The following is a 14,929-nucleotide window of genomic DNA, read 5'->3' on the forward strand; positions in this document are numbered from 1 at the left end:
TTTGGAAGGGGAAGGATTTGGATATCAGATCTCATGTTATAGGAAGGATCTCAGGATTGGATTGGGAAGGAGTTTGATATCAAATCTCATGCCATAGGAAGGGTCTCAGGTTTGGTATTAGAAGCATTGAGATATCACATCTCATGCTATAGGAAGTGTCTGAGGATTGGAATGGGAAGGAGTCGGATATCACATCTCATGCTATAGGAAGGGTCTCAGGTTTGGTAGAAGCATTGAGATATCACATCTCATGCTATAGGAAGAGTCTCAGGATTGGAATGGGAAGGAGTTGGATATCACATCTCATGCTATAGGACGGCTCTCAGGTTTGGAAGGGTAAGGAGTTGGATATCACATTTCATGTTAGAGGTAGGATCTCAGTTTTGGTATTAGAGGCATTGAGACATCACATCTCATGCTATCAGAAGGGTCTCAGGATTGGAATGGGAAGGAGTTGGATATCACATCTCACGCTAAAGGGAGGGTCTCAGGTTTGGAAGGGGAAGGATTTGGAAATCACATCTCATGTTATAGGAAGGATCTCAGGTTTGGTATTAGAAGCATTGAGATATCACATCTCATGCTATCGGAAGGATCTCAGGTTTGGTAGAAGCATTGAGACATCACATCTCATGCTATCAGAAGGGTCTCAGGATTGGAATGGGAAGGAGTTGGATATCACATCTCATGCTAAAGGGAGGGTCTCAGGTTTGGAAGGGGAAGGATTTGGATATCACATCTCATGTTATAGGAAGGATCTCAGGTTTGGTATTAGAAGCATTGAGATATCACATCTCATGCTATAGTAAGGGTCTCAGGATTGGAATGGGAAGGAGTTGGATATCACATCTCATGCTAAAGGAAGGGTGTCAGGTTTGGTAGAAGCATTGAGATATCCCATCTCATGCTATAGGAGGGGTCTCAGGATTGGAATGGGAAGGAGTTGGATATCACATCTCATGCCATAGGAAGGGTCTCAGGTTTGGTATAAGGATTGAGATATCACATCTCTGCTATTCGAAGGGTCTCAGGATTGGAATGGGAAGGACTTAGATATCACATCTCATGCTATAGGGAGGGTCTCAGTTTTGATATTAGAAGCATTGAGATATCACATCTCATGCTATCGGAAGGGTCTCAGGATTGGAATGAGAAGGAGCTGGATATCACATCTCATGCTAAAGGAAGGGTCTCAGGTTTGGAAGGGGAAGGATTTGGATATCACATCTCATGTTATAGGACGGGTCTCAGGTTTGGTATTAGAAGCATTAAGATATCACATCTCATGGTGTAGGAAGGGTTTCAGGATTGGAATGGGGAGGAGTTGGATATCATATCTCATGCTATAGGAAGGGTCTCAGGATTGGATTGGGAAGGAGTTTGATATCAAATCTCATGCCATAGGAAGGGTCTCAGGTTTGGTATTAGAAGCATTGAGATATCACATCTCATGCTATAGGAAGTGTCTGAGGATTGGAATGGGAAGGAGTCGGATATCACATCTCATGCTATAGAAGGGTCTCAGGTTTGGTAGAAGCATTGAGATATCACATCTCATGCTATAGGAAGAGTCTCAGGATTGGAATGGGAATGAGTTGGATATCACGTCTCATGTTATAGGAAGGGTCTCAGGTTTGGTAGTAGAAACATTGAGATATCAAATCTCATGCTATAGGAAGGGACGCAGGATTGGAATGGGACGGAGTTTGATATCACATTTCATGCTATAGGAAGGGTCCAGGTTTGGTATTAGAAGCATTGAGATATCGCATCTCATGCTATAGGAAGGGTCTCAGGATTGGAATGGGAAGGAGTTGGATATCACATCTCATGCCATAGGAAGGGTCTCAGGTTTGGTATAAGCATTGAGATATAACATCTCTGCTATCGGAAGTGTCTCAGGATTGGGATGGAAAGGAGTTGGATATCACATCTCATACTATAGGAAGGGTCTCAGGTTTGGAACGGGAAGGAGTTGGATATCCCATCTCATGTTATAGGACGGGTCTCAGGTTTGGTATTAGAAGCATTGAGATATCACATCGCATGCTGTAGGAAGGGTTTCAGGTTTGGAATGGGAAGGAATTGGATATCACATCTCATGTCATAGCAAGGATCTCAGGTTTGGTATTAGAAGCATTGAGATATCACATCTCATGCTATAGGCATGTCTCAGGATTGGAATGGGAAGGAGTTGGATATTACATTCTTGCTATAGGAAGGGTCTCATGTTTGGAATGGGAAGGAGTTGGATACCACATATGCTATAGGAAGGGTCTCAGGTTTGGAACGGGAAGGAGTTGGATATCACATCTCATGTTATAGGAAGGGTCTCAGGTTTGGTATAAGCATTGAGATATCACATCTCTGCTATCGTAAGTGTCTCAGGATTGGAATGGGAAGGAGTTGGATATGCCATCTCAGGCTATAGGAAGGGTCTCAGGTTTGGTATTAGAAGCATTGAGATGTCACATCTCATGCTATAGGAAGGGTCTCAGATTGGAATGGGAAGGAGTTGGATATCACATCTCATGCTATATGAAGGGACTCAGATTTGGTATTACAAGCATTGTGATATTTCATCTCATGCTATAGGAAGGGTCTCAGGATTGGATTGGGAAGGAGTCGGATATCACATCTCATGCTATAGGAAGGGTTTCAGGTTTGGAATGGGAAGGATTTGTATACCACATCTCTTGCTATAGGAAGGGCCTCAGGTTTGGTATGAGAAACATTGAGATATCACATCTCATGGTATGGGAAGGGTCTCAGGATTCGAATGGGAAGGAGTTTGATATCACATCTCATGCCATAGGAAGGGTCTCAGGTTTGGTAGAAGCATTGAGATATCACATCTCATGCTATCAGAAGGGTCTCAGGATTGGATTGGGAAGGAGTTGGATATCCAATATCATGCTATAGGAAGGGTCTCAGGTTTGGTATTAGAAGCATTGAGATATCACGTCTCATGCTATAGGAAGGGTCTCAGGATTGGAATGGGAAGGAGTTGGATATCACATTTCATGTTAGAGGTAGGATCTCAGGTTTGTTAGAGGCATTGAGATATCACATCTCATGCTATCAGAAGGGTCCCAGGGTTGGAATGGGAAGGAGTTGGATATCACATCTCATGCCAAAGGGAGGGTCTCAGGTTTGGAAGGGGAAGGATTTGGATATCACATCTCGTGTTATAGGAAGGATCTCAGGTTTGGTATTAGAAGAATTGAGATATCACATCTCATGCTATCGGAAGGATCTCAGGTTTGGAATTAGAAGCATTGAGATATCACATCTCATGCTCTCAGAAGGATCTCAGGATTGGAATGGGAAGGAGTTGGATATCACATCTCATGCTATAGGAAGGGTCTCAGGATTGGAATGGGAAGGAGTTTTATATGACATCACATGCCATAGGAAGGATCTCAGGTTTGGTATTAGAAGCATTGAGACATCACATCTCATGTTATAGGAAGGGTCTCAGGATTGGAATGGGAAGGAGTTGGATATTACATCTCATGCTATAGGAAGGGTCTCGGGATTGGTATAAACATTGAGATATCACATCTCATGCTATAGGAAGGGTCTCAGGATTGGAATGGGAAGGAGTTGGATATCACATCTCATGCTATAGGGAGTGTCTCACGTTTGGAAAGGGAAGGAGTAGGATATCACATTTCATGTTAGAGGTAGGATCTCAGGTTTGGTATTAGAGGCATTGAGATATCACATCTCATGCTACCAGAAGGCTCTCAGGATTGGAATGGGAAGGAGTTGGATATCACATCTCATGCCAAAGGGAGGGTCTCAGGTTTGGAAGGGGAAGTATTTGGATATCACATCTCGTGTTATAGGAAGGATCTCAGGTTTGGTATTAGAAGAATTTAGATATCACATCTCATGTTATCGGAAGGATCTCAGGTTTGGTATTAGAAGCATTGAGATATCACATCTCATGCTATCAGAAGGGTCTCAGGATTGGAATGGGAAGGAGTTGGATATCCCATCTCATGCTATACGAAGGGTCTCAGGTTGGAATGGGAAGGAGTTGGATATCACATCTCATGCCATAGGAAGGATCTCAGGTTTGGTATTAGAAGCATTGAGACATCACATCTCATGTTATAGGAAGGGTCTCAGGATTGGAATGGGAAGGAGTTGGATATCACATCTCATGCTATAGGAAGGGTCTCAGGTTTGGTATAAGCATTGAGATATCACATCTCATGCTATAGGAAGGGTCTCAGGATTGGAATGGGAAGTATTTGGATATCACATCGCATGCTATAGGGAGGGTCTCACGTTTGGAAAGGGAAGGAGTAGGATATCACATTTCATGTTAGAGGTAGGATCTCAGGTTTGGTATTAGAGGCATTGAGATATCACATCTCATGCTATCAGAAGGGTCTCAGGATTGGAATGGGAAGGAGTTGGATATCACATCTCATGCTAAAGGGAGGGTCTCAGGTTTGGAAGGGGACGGATTTTGATATCACATCTCATGTTATAGGAAGAAAATAAGGTTTGGTATTAGAAGCATTGAGATATCACATCTCATGCTAAAGGGAGGGTCTCAGGTTTGGAAGGGGAAGGATTTGGATATCAAATCTCATGTTATAGGAAGGATCTCAGGTTTGGTATTAGAAGCTTTGAGATATCACATCTCATGCTATAGGAAGGCTCTCAGGATTGGAATGGGAAGGAGTTGGATATCACATCTCATGCTATAGGAAGGCTCTCAGGATCGGAATGGGAAGGAGTTGGATATCACATCTTATGCCATAGGAAGGATCTCAGGTCTGGTATTAGAAGCATTGAGACATCACATCTCATGTTATAGGAAGGGTCTCAGGATTGGAATGGGAAGGAGTTGGATATCACATCTCATGCTATAGGAAGGGTCTCAGGTTTGGTATAAGCATTGAGATATCACATCTCATGCTATAGGAAGGGTCTCAGGATTGGAATGGGAAGTAGTTGGATATCACATCTCATGCTATAGGGAGGGTCTCACGTTTGGAAAGGGAAGGAGTAGGATATCACATTTCATGTTAGAGGTAGGATCTCAGGTTTGGTATTAGAGGCATTGAGATATCACATCTCATGCTATCAGAAGGGTCTCAGGATGGGAATTGGAAGGAGTTGGATATCACATCTCATGCTAAAGGGAGGGTCTCAGGTTTGGAAGGGGAAGGATTTTGATATCACATCTCATGTTATAGGAAGGAAATCAGGTTTGGTATTAGAAGCATTGAGATATCACATCTCATGCTATCGGAAGGATCTCAGGTTTGGTATTAGAGGCATTGAGATAACACATCTCATGCTATCAAAAGGGTATCAGGATTGGATTTGGAAGTAGTTGGATATCCCATCTCATGCTATAGGAAGGGTCTCAGGTTGGAATGGGAATGAGTTTGATATCACATCTGATGTCATAGTATGGGTCTCAGGTTTGGTAGAAGCATTGGGATATCACATCTCATGCAATCGGAAGGGTATCAGGATTGGATTTGGAAGGAGTTGGATATCCAATCTCATGCTATAGGAAGGGTCTCAGGTTGGAATCAGAAGGAGTTGGATATCACATCTCATGTTATAGTAAGGGTCTCCGGATTGGAATGAGAAGGACTTGGATATCACATCTCATGCTATAGGAAGGCTCTCAGGTTTGGAAAGGGAAGGAGTTGGATATCACATTTCATGTTAGAGGTAGGATCTCAGGTTTGGTATTAGAGGCATTGAGATATCACATCTCATGCTATCAGAAGGGTCTCAGGATTGGAATGGGAACGAGTTGGATATCACATCTCATGCCAAAGGGAAGGTCTCAGGTTTGGAAGGGGAAGGATTTGGATATCACATCTCATGTTATAGGAAGGATTTCAGGTTTGGTATTAGAAGCATTGAGATATCACATCTCATGCTATCGGAAGGATCTCAGGTTTGGTATTAGAGGCATTGAGATATCACATCTCATGCTATCGGAAGGGTCTCAGTTTTGGAACGGGAAGGATTTGGATATCACATCTCATGTTATAGGAAGGATCTCAGGTTTGGTATTAGAAGCATTGAGATATCACATCTCATGCTATCGGAAGGATCTCAGGTTTGGTATTAGAGACATTGAGATATCACATCTCTGCTATCGGAAGGGTCTCAGGTTTGGAATGGGAAGGAGTTGGATATCCCATTTCATGTTATAGGAAGGGTCTCAGGTTTGGTATAAGAATTGAGATATCACATCTCTGCCATCAAAAGTGTCTCAGGATTGGGATGGGAAGGAGTTGGATATCACATCTCATGCTATAGGACGGGTCTCAGGTTTGGTATTAGAAGCATTGAGATATCACATCACATGCTGTAGGAAGGGTCTCCGGTTTGGCATGGGAATTAATTGGATATCACATCTCATGTCATAGGAAGGATCACAGGTTTGCTATTAGAAGCATTGAGATATCACATCTCATGCTATAGGAATGGTCTCAGGATTGGAATGGGAAGGAGATGGATATCACATTCTTGCTATAGGAAGGGTCTCATGTTTGGAATGGGAAGGAGTTGGATACCACATCTCATGTTAGAGGAAGGGTCTCAGGGTTGGTATAAGCATTGAGATATCACATCTCTGCTATCGGAAGTGTCTCAGGATTGAAATGGAAGGAGTTGGATATCCCATCTCATGTTATAATAATTGATAGCAGAGATGTGATATAGGACGGGTCTCAGGTTTGGTATTAGAATCATTGAGATATCACATCTCATGCTGTAGGAAGGGTCTAAGGATTGGAAAGGGAAGGACTTGGATATCACATCCCATGCTATAGGTAGGCTCTCAGGTTTGGAAAGGGAAGGAGTTGGATATCACATTTCATGTTAGAAAATGGATCTCATGTTTGGTATTAGAGGCATTGAGATATCACATCTCATGCTATAGGAAGGGTCTCAGGATTGGAATGGGAAGGATTTGGATATCACATCTCATGCTATAGGAAGGGTCTCAGGTTTGGTATAAGCATTGAGATATCACATCTCATGCTATAGGAAGGGTCTCAGGATTGGAATGGGAAGGAGTTGGATATCACATCTCATGTTATAGGACGGGTCTCAGGTTTGTTATTAGAATCATTGAGATATCACATCTCATGCTGTAGGAAGGGTCTCAGGATTGGAATGGGAAGGAGTTGGATATCACATCTCATGCCAAAGGGAGGGTCTCAGGTTTGGAAGGGGAAGGATTTTGATATCACATCTCGTGTTATAGGAAGGATCTCAGATTTGGTATTAGAAGCATTGAGACATCACATCTCATGCTATAGGAAGGGTCTCATTTTGGAATGGGAAGGAATGGGATATCACATCTCATGCTATAGGAAGGGTCTCAGATTTGGTATTAGAAGCATTGAGACATCACATCTCATGCTATAGGAAGGGTCTCATTTTGGAATGGGAAGGAATGGGATATCACATCTCATGCTATAGGAAGGGTCTCAGGTTTGGTATAAGCATTGAGAAATCACATCTCATGCTATAGGAAGGGTCTCAGGATTGGAATGGGAAGGAGTTGTATATGACATCTCATGCCATAGGAAGGGTCTCAGGTTTGGTATAAGCATTGAGATATCACATCTCTGCTATCGGAAGGGTTTTAGGATTGGAATGGGAAGGAGTGGATATCCCATATCATGTTATAGGAAGGGTCTCAGTTTTGGTATTAGAAGCATTGAGATATCACATCATGCTATAGGAAGGGTCTCAGGATTGGAATGGGAAGGACTTGGATATCACATCTCATGCTATAGGGAGAGTCTCAAGTTTGATATTAGAAGCATTGAGATAACAACTCTCATGATATGGGAAGGGTCTCAGGATTGGAATGGGAAGGAGTTGGATATCACATCTCATGAAAAAGGAAGGGTCTAAGGTTTGGAAGGGGATAGATTTGGATATCACAACTCATGTCATAGGACGGGTGTCAGGTTTGGTATTAGAAGCATTGAGATAGCAAGTCTCCTGGTATAGGAAGGGTCTCAGAATTGGAATGGGAAGGAGTTGGATATCACATCTCAAGCTATAGGAAGGGTCTCGGGATTGGAATGGGAAGGAGTTTGATATCACATCTCATGCCATAGTATGGGTCTCAGGTTTGGTAGAAGCATTGAGATATCCCATCTCATGCTATCGGAAGGGTATCAGGATTGGATTTGGAAGTAGTTGGATATCCCATCTCATGCTATAGGAAGGGTCTCAGGTTGGAATGGGAAGGAGTTGGATATCACATCTCATGCTATAGGAAGGGTCTCAGGATTGGAATGGGAAGGACTTCGATATCACATCTCATGTTATAGGAAGGCTCTCAGGTTTGGAAGGGGAAGGAGTTGGATATCACATTTCATGTTAGAGGTAGGATCTCAGGTTTGGTATTAGAGGCATTGAGATATCACATCTCATGCTATCAGAAGGGTCTCAGGATTGGAATGGGAAGGAGTTGGATATCACATCTCATGCCAAAGGGAGGGTCTCAGGTTTGGAAGGGGAAGGAGTTGGATACCACATCTCATGTTATAGGAAGGGTCTCAGGGTTGGTATCAGGATTGAGATATCACATCTCTGCTATCGGAAGTGTCTCAGGATTGAAATGGAAGGAGTTGGATATCCCATCTCATGTTATAGGACAGGTCTCAGGTTTGGTATTAGAATCATTGAGATATCACATCTCATGCTGTAGAAAGGGTCTAAGGATTGGAAAGGGAAGGAGTTGGATATCACATTTCATGTTAGAGGATGGATTTTATTTTTGGTATTAGAGGCATTGAGATATCACATCTCATGCTATAGGAAGGGTCTCAGGATTGGAATGGGAAGGATTTGGATATCACATCTCATGCTATAGGAAGGGTCTCAGGTTTGGTATAAGCATTGAGATATCACATCTCATGCTATAGGAAGGGTCTCAGGATTGGAATGGGAAGGAGTTGGATATCACATCTCATGTTATAGGACGGGTCTCGGGTTTGGTATTAGAATCATTGAGATATCACATCTCATGCTGTAGGAAGGGTCTCAGGATTGGAATGGGAAGGAGTTGGATATCACATCTCATGCCAAAGGGAGGGTCTCAGGTTTGGAAGGGGAAGGATTTTGATATCACATCTCGTGTTATAGGAAGGATCTCAGATTTGGTATTAGAAGCATTCAGACATCACATCTCATGCTATAGGAAGGGTCTCATTTTGGAATGGGAAGGAATGGGATATCACATCTCATGCTATAGGAAGGGTCTCAGGATTGGAATGGGAAGGAGTTGTATATGACATCTCATGCCATAGGAAGGTTCTCAGGTTTGGTATAAGCATTGAGATATCACATCTCTGCTATCGGAAGGGTTTTAGGATTGGAATGGGAAGGAGTTGGATATCCCATATCATGTTATAGGAAGGGTCTCAGTTTTGGTATTAGAAGCATTGAGATATCACATGTCATGCTATAGGAAGGGTCTCAGGATTGGAATGGGAAGGACTTGGATATCACATCTCATGCTATAGGGAATGTCTCAAGTTTGATATTAGAAGCATTGAGATAACAAATCTCATGATATGGGAAGGGTCTCAGGATTGGAAGGGGAAGGAGTTGGATATCACATCTCATGATAAAGGAAGGGTCTAAGGTTTGGAAGGGGAAGGATTTGGATATCACAACTCATGTTATAGGACGGGTGTCAGGTTTGGTATTAGAAGCATTGAGATAGCAAGTCTCCTGGAATAGGAAGGGTCTCAGAATTGGAATGGGAAGGATTTGGATATCACATCTTAAGCTATAGGAAGGGTCTCGGGATTGGAATGGGAAGGAGTTTGATATCACATCTCATGCCATAGTATGGGTCTCAGGTTTGGTAGAAGCATTGGGATATCACATCTCATGCTATCGGAAGGGTATCAGGATTGGATTTGGAAGTAGTTGGATATCCCATCTCATGCTATAGCAAGGGTCTCAGATTGGAATGGGAAGGAGTTGGATACCACCTCTCATGTTATAGGAAGGGTCTCAGGATTGGAATGGGAAGGACTTCGATATCACATCTCATGTTATAGGAAGGCTCTCAGGTTTGGAAGGGGAAGGAGTTGGATATCACATTTCATGTTAGAGGTAGGATCTCAGGTTTGGTATTAGAGGCATTGAGATATCACATCTCATGCTATCAGAAGGCTCTCAGGATTGGAATGGGAAGGAGTTGGATATCACATCTCATGCCAAAGGGAGGGTCTCAGGTTTGGAAGGGGAAGTATTTGGATATCACATCTCGTGTTATAGGAAGGATCTCAGGTTTGGTATTAGAAGAATTGAGATATCACATCTCATGTTATCGGAAGGATCTCAGGTTTGGTATTAGAAGCATTGAGATATCACATCTCATGCGATCAGAAGGGTCTCAGGATTGGAATGGGAAGGAGTTGGATATCCCATCTCATGCTAAAGGAAGGGTCTCAGGTTGGAATGGGAAGGAGTTGGATATCACATCTCATGCCATAGGAAGGATCTCAGGTTTGGTATTAGAAGCATTGAGACATCACATCTCATGTTATAGGAAGGGTCTCAGGATTGGAATGGGAAGGAGTTGGATATCACATCTCATGCTATAGGAAGGGTCTCAGGTTTGGTATAAGCATTGAGATATCACATCTCATGATATAGGAAGGGTCTCAGGATTGCAATGGGAAGTATTTGGATATCACATCTCATGCTAGAGGGAGGGTCTCACGTTTGGAAAGGGAAGGAGTAGGATATCACATTTCATGTTAGAGGTAGGATCTCAGGTTTGGTATTAGAGGCATTGAGATATCACATCTCATGCTATCAGAAGGGTCTCAGGATTGGAATGGGAAGGAGTTGGATATCACATCTCATGCTAACGGGAGGGTCTCAGGTTTGGAAGGGGAAGGATTTTGATATCACATCTCATGTTATAGGAAGGAAATCAGGTTTGGTATTAGAAGCATTGAGATATCACATCTCATGCTAAAGGGAGGGTCTCAGGTTTGGAAGGGGAAGGATTTGGATATCACATCTCATGTTATAGGAAGGATCTCAGGTTTGGTATTAGAAGCTTTGAGATATAACATCTCATGCTATAGGAAGGCTCTCAGGATTGGAATGGGAAGGAGTTGGATATCACATCTCATGCTATAGGAAGGCTCTCAGGATTGGAATGGGAAGGAGTTGGATATCACATCTCATGCCATAGGAAGGATCTCAGGTCTGGTATTAGAAGCATTGAGACATCACATCTCATGTTATAGGAAGGGCCTCAGGATTGGAATGGGAAGGAGTTGGATATCACATCTCATGCTATAGGAAGGGTCTCAGGTTTGGTATAAGCATTGAGATATCACATCTCATGCTATAGGAAGGGTCTCAGGATTGGAATGGGAAGTAGTTGGATATCACATCTCATGCTATAGGGAGGGTCTCACGTTTGGAAAGGGAAGGAGTAGGATATCACATTTCATGTTAGAGGTAGGATCTCAGGTTTGGTATTAGAGGCATTGAGATATCACATCTCATGCTATCAGAAGGGTCTCAGGATTGGAATGGGAAGGAGTTGGATATCACATCTCATGCTAAAGGGAGGGTCTCAGGTTTGGAAGGGGAAGGATTTTGATATCACATCTCATGTTATAGGAAGGAAATCAGGTTTGGTATTAGAAGCATTGAGATATCGCATCTCATGCTATCGGAAGGATCTCAGGTTTGGTATTAGAGGCATTGAGATATCACATCTCATGCTATCGAAAGGGTATCAAGATTGGATTTGGAAGTAGTTGGATATCCCATCTCATGCTATAGGAAAGGTCTCAGGTTGGAATGGGAAGGAGTTGGATATCGCATCTCATGCTATAGGAAGGCTCTCAGGTTGGAAGGGGAAGGAGTTGGATATCACATTTCATGTTAGAGGTAGGATCTCAGGTTTGTTAGAGGCATTGAGATATCACATCTCATGCTATCAGAAGGGTCTCAGGATTGGAATGGGAAGGAGTTGGATATCACATCTCATGCCAAAGGGAGGGTCTCAGGTTTGGAAGGGGAAGGATTTGGATATCACATCTCGTTTTTTAGGAAGGATCTCAGGTTTGGTATTAGAAGAATTGAGATATCACATCTCATGCTATCGGAAGGATCTCAGGTTTGGTATTAGAAGCATTGAGATATCACATCTCATGCTCTCAGAAGGGTCTCAGGATTGGAATGGGAAGGAGTTGGATATCACATCTCATGTTATAGGAAGCGTCTCAGGATTGGAATGGGAAGGAGTTGGATATCACATCTCATGCTATAGGAAGGTTCTCAGGTTTGGTATAAGCATTGAGATATCACATCTCATGCTATAGGAAGGGTCTCAGGATTGGAATGGGAAGGAGTTGGATATAACATCTCATGCTATAGGAAGGGTCTCAGGTTTGGTATAAGCATTGAGATATCACATCTCATGCTATAGGAAGAGTCTAAGGATTGGAATGGGAAGGAGTTGTATATGACATCTCATGCCATAGGAAGGGTCTCAGGTTTGGAAAGGGAAGGAGTAGGATATCACATTTCATGTTAGCGGTAGGATCTCAGGTTTGGTATTAGAGGCATTGAGATATCACATCTCATGCTATCAGAAGGGTCTCAGGATTGGAATGGGAAGGAGTTGGATATCACATCTCATGCTAAAGGGAGGGTCTCAGGTTTGGAAGGGGAAGGATTTGGATATCACATCTCATGTTAAAGGAAGGATCTCAGGTTTGGTATTAGAAGCATTGAGATACATCTCATGCTAACGGAAGGGTATCAGGATTGGATTTGGAAGTAGTTGGATATCCCATTCCATGCTATAGGAAGGGTCTCAGGTTGGAATGGGAAGGTGTTGGGTATCACATCTCATGTTATAGGAAGGGTCTCAGGATTGAAATGGGAAGTACTTCAATATCACATCTCATGCTATAGGAAGGCTCTCAGGTTTGGAAGGGGAAGGAGTTGGATATCACATTTCATGTTAGATGTAGGATCACAGGTTTGGTATTAGAGGCATTGAGACATCACATCTCATGCTATCAGAAGGGTCTAAGGATTGGAATGGGAAGGAGTTGGATATCACATCTCACGCTAAAGGGAGGGTCTCTGGTTTGGAAGGGGAAGGATTTGGATATCACATCTCATGTTATAGGAAGGATCTCAGGTTTGGTAGAAGCATTGAGATATCACATCTCATGCTATAGGAAGTGTCTGAGGATTGGAATGGGAAGGAATCGGATATCACATCTCATGCTATAGGAAGGGTCTCAGGTTTGGTAGAAGCATTGAGATATCACATCTCATGCTATAGGAAGAGTCTCAGGATTGGAATGGGAAGGAGTTGGATATCACATCTCATGCTATAGGACGGCTCTCAGGATTGGAATGGAAAGGAGTTGGATATCACATCTCATGCTGAAGGAAGGGTGTCAGGTTTGGTAGAAGCATTGAGATATCCCATCTCATGCTATAGGAGGGGTCTCAGGATTGGAATGGGAAGGAGTTGGATATCACATCTCATGCCATAGGAAGGGTCTCAGTTTTGATATTAGAAGCATTGAGATATCACATCTCATGCTATCGGAAGGGTCTCAGGATTGGAATGAGAAGGAGCTGGATATCACATCTCATGCTAAAGGAAGGGTCTCAGGTTTGGAAGGGGAAGCATTTGGATATCACAATTCATGTAATAGGACGGGTCTCAGGTTTGGTATTAGAAGCATTAAGATATCACATCTCATGGTGTAGGAAGGGTTTCAGGATTGGAATGGGAAGGAGTTGGATATCATATCTCATGCTATAGGAAGGGTCTCAGGATTGGATTGGGAAGGAGTTTGATATCAAATCTCATGCCATAGGAAGGGTCTCAGGTTTGGAAGGGGAAGGAGTTGGATATCACATTTCATGTTAGATGTAGGATCACAGGTTTGGTATTAGAGGCATTGAGACATCACATCTCATGCTATCAGAAGGGTCTAAGGATTGGAATGGGAAGGAGTTGGATATCACATCTCACGCTAAAGGGAGGGTCTCTGGTTTGGAAGGGGAAGGATTTGGATATCACATCTCATGTTATAGGAAGGATCTCAGGATTGGATCGGGAAGGAGTTTGATATCAAATCTCATGCCATAGGAAGGGTCTCAGGTTTGGTATTAGAAGCATTGAGATATCACATCTCATGCTATAGGAAGTGTCTGAGGATTGGAATGGGAAGGAATCGGATATCACATCTCATGCTATAGGAAGGGTCTCAGGTTTGGTAGAAGCATTGAGATATCACATCTCATGCTATAGGAAGAGTCTCAGGATTGGAATGGGAAGGAGTTGGATATCACATCTCATGCTATAGGATGGCTCTCAGGTTTGGAAGGGGAAGGAGTTGGATATCACATTTCATGTTAGAGGTAGGATCTCAGGTTTGGTATTAGAGGCATTGAGACATCACATCTCATGCTATCAGAAGGGTCTCAGGATTGGAATGGGAAGGAGTTGGATATCACATCTCACGCTAAAGGGAGGGTCTCAGGTTTGGAAGGGGAAGGATTTGGAAATCACATCTCATGTTATAGGAAGGATCTCAGGTTTGGTATTAGAAGCATTGAGATATCACATCGCATGCTATCGGAAGGATCTCAGGTTTGGTAGAAGCATTGAGACATCACATCTCATGCTATCAGAAGGGTCTCAGGATTGGAACGGGAAGGAGTTGGATATCACATCTCATGCTAAAGGGAGGGTCTCAGGTTTGGAAGGGGAAGGATTTGGATATCACATCTCATGTTATAGGAAGGATCTCAGGTTTGGTATTAGAAGCATTGAGATATCACATCTCATGCTATAGTAAGGGTCTCAGGATTGGAATGGGAAGGAGTTGGATAT

Source organism: Ambystoma mexicanum, chromosome 14 (genome assembly GCF_040938575.1).
Source record: "Ambystoma mexicanum isolate Mex_15411 chromosome 14, UKY_AmexF1_1, whole genome shotgun sequence".
Taxonomy (NCBI): Eukaryota; Metazoa; Chordata; class Amphibia; order Caudata; family Ambystomatidae; genus Ambystoma; species Ambystoma mexicanum.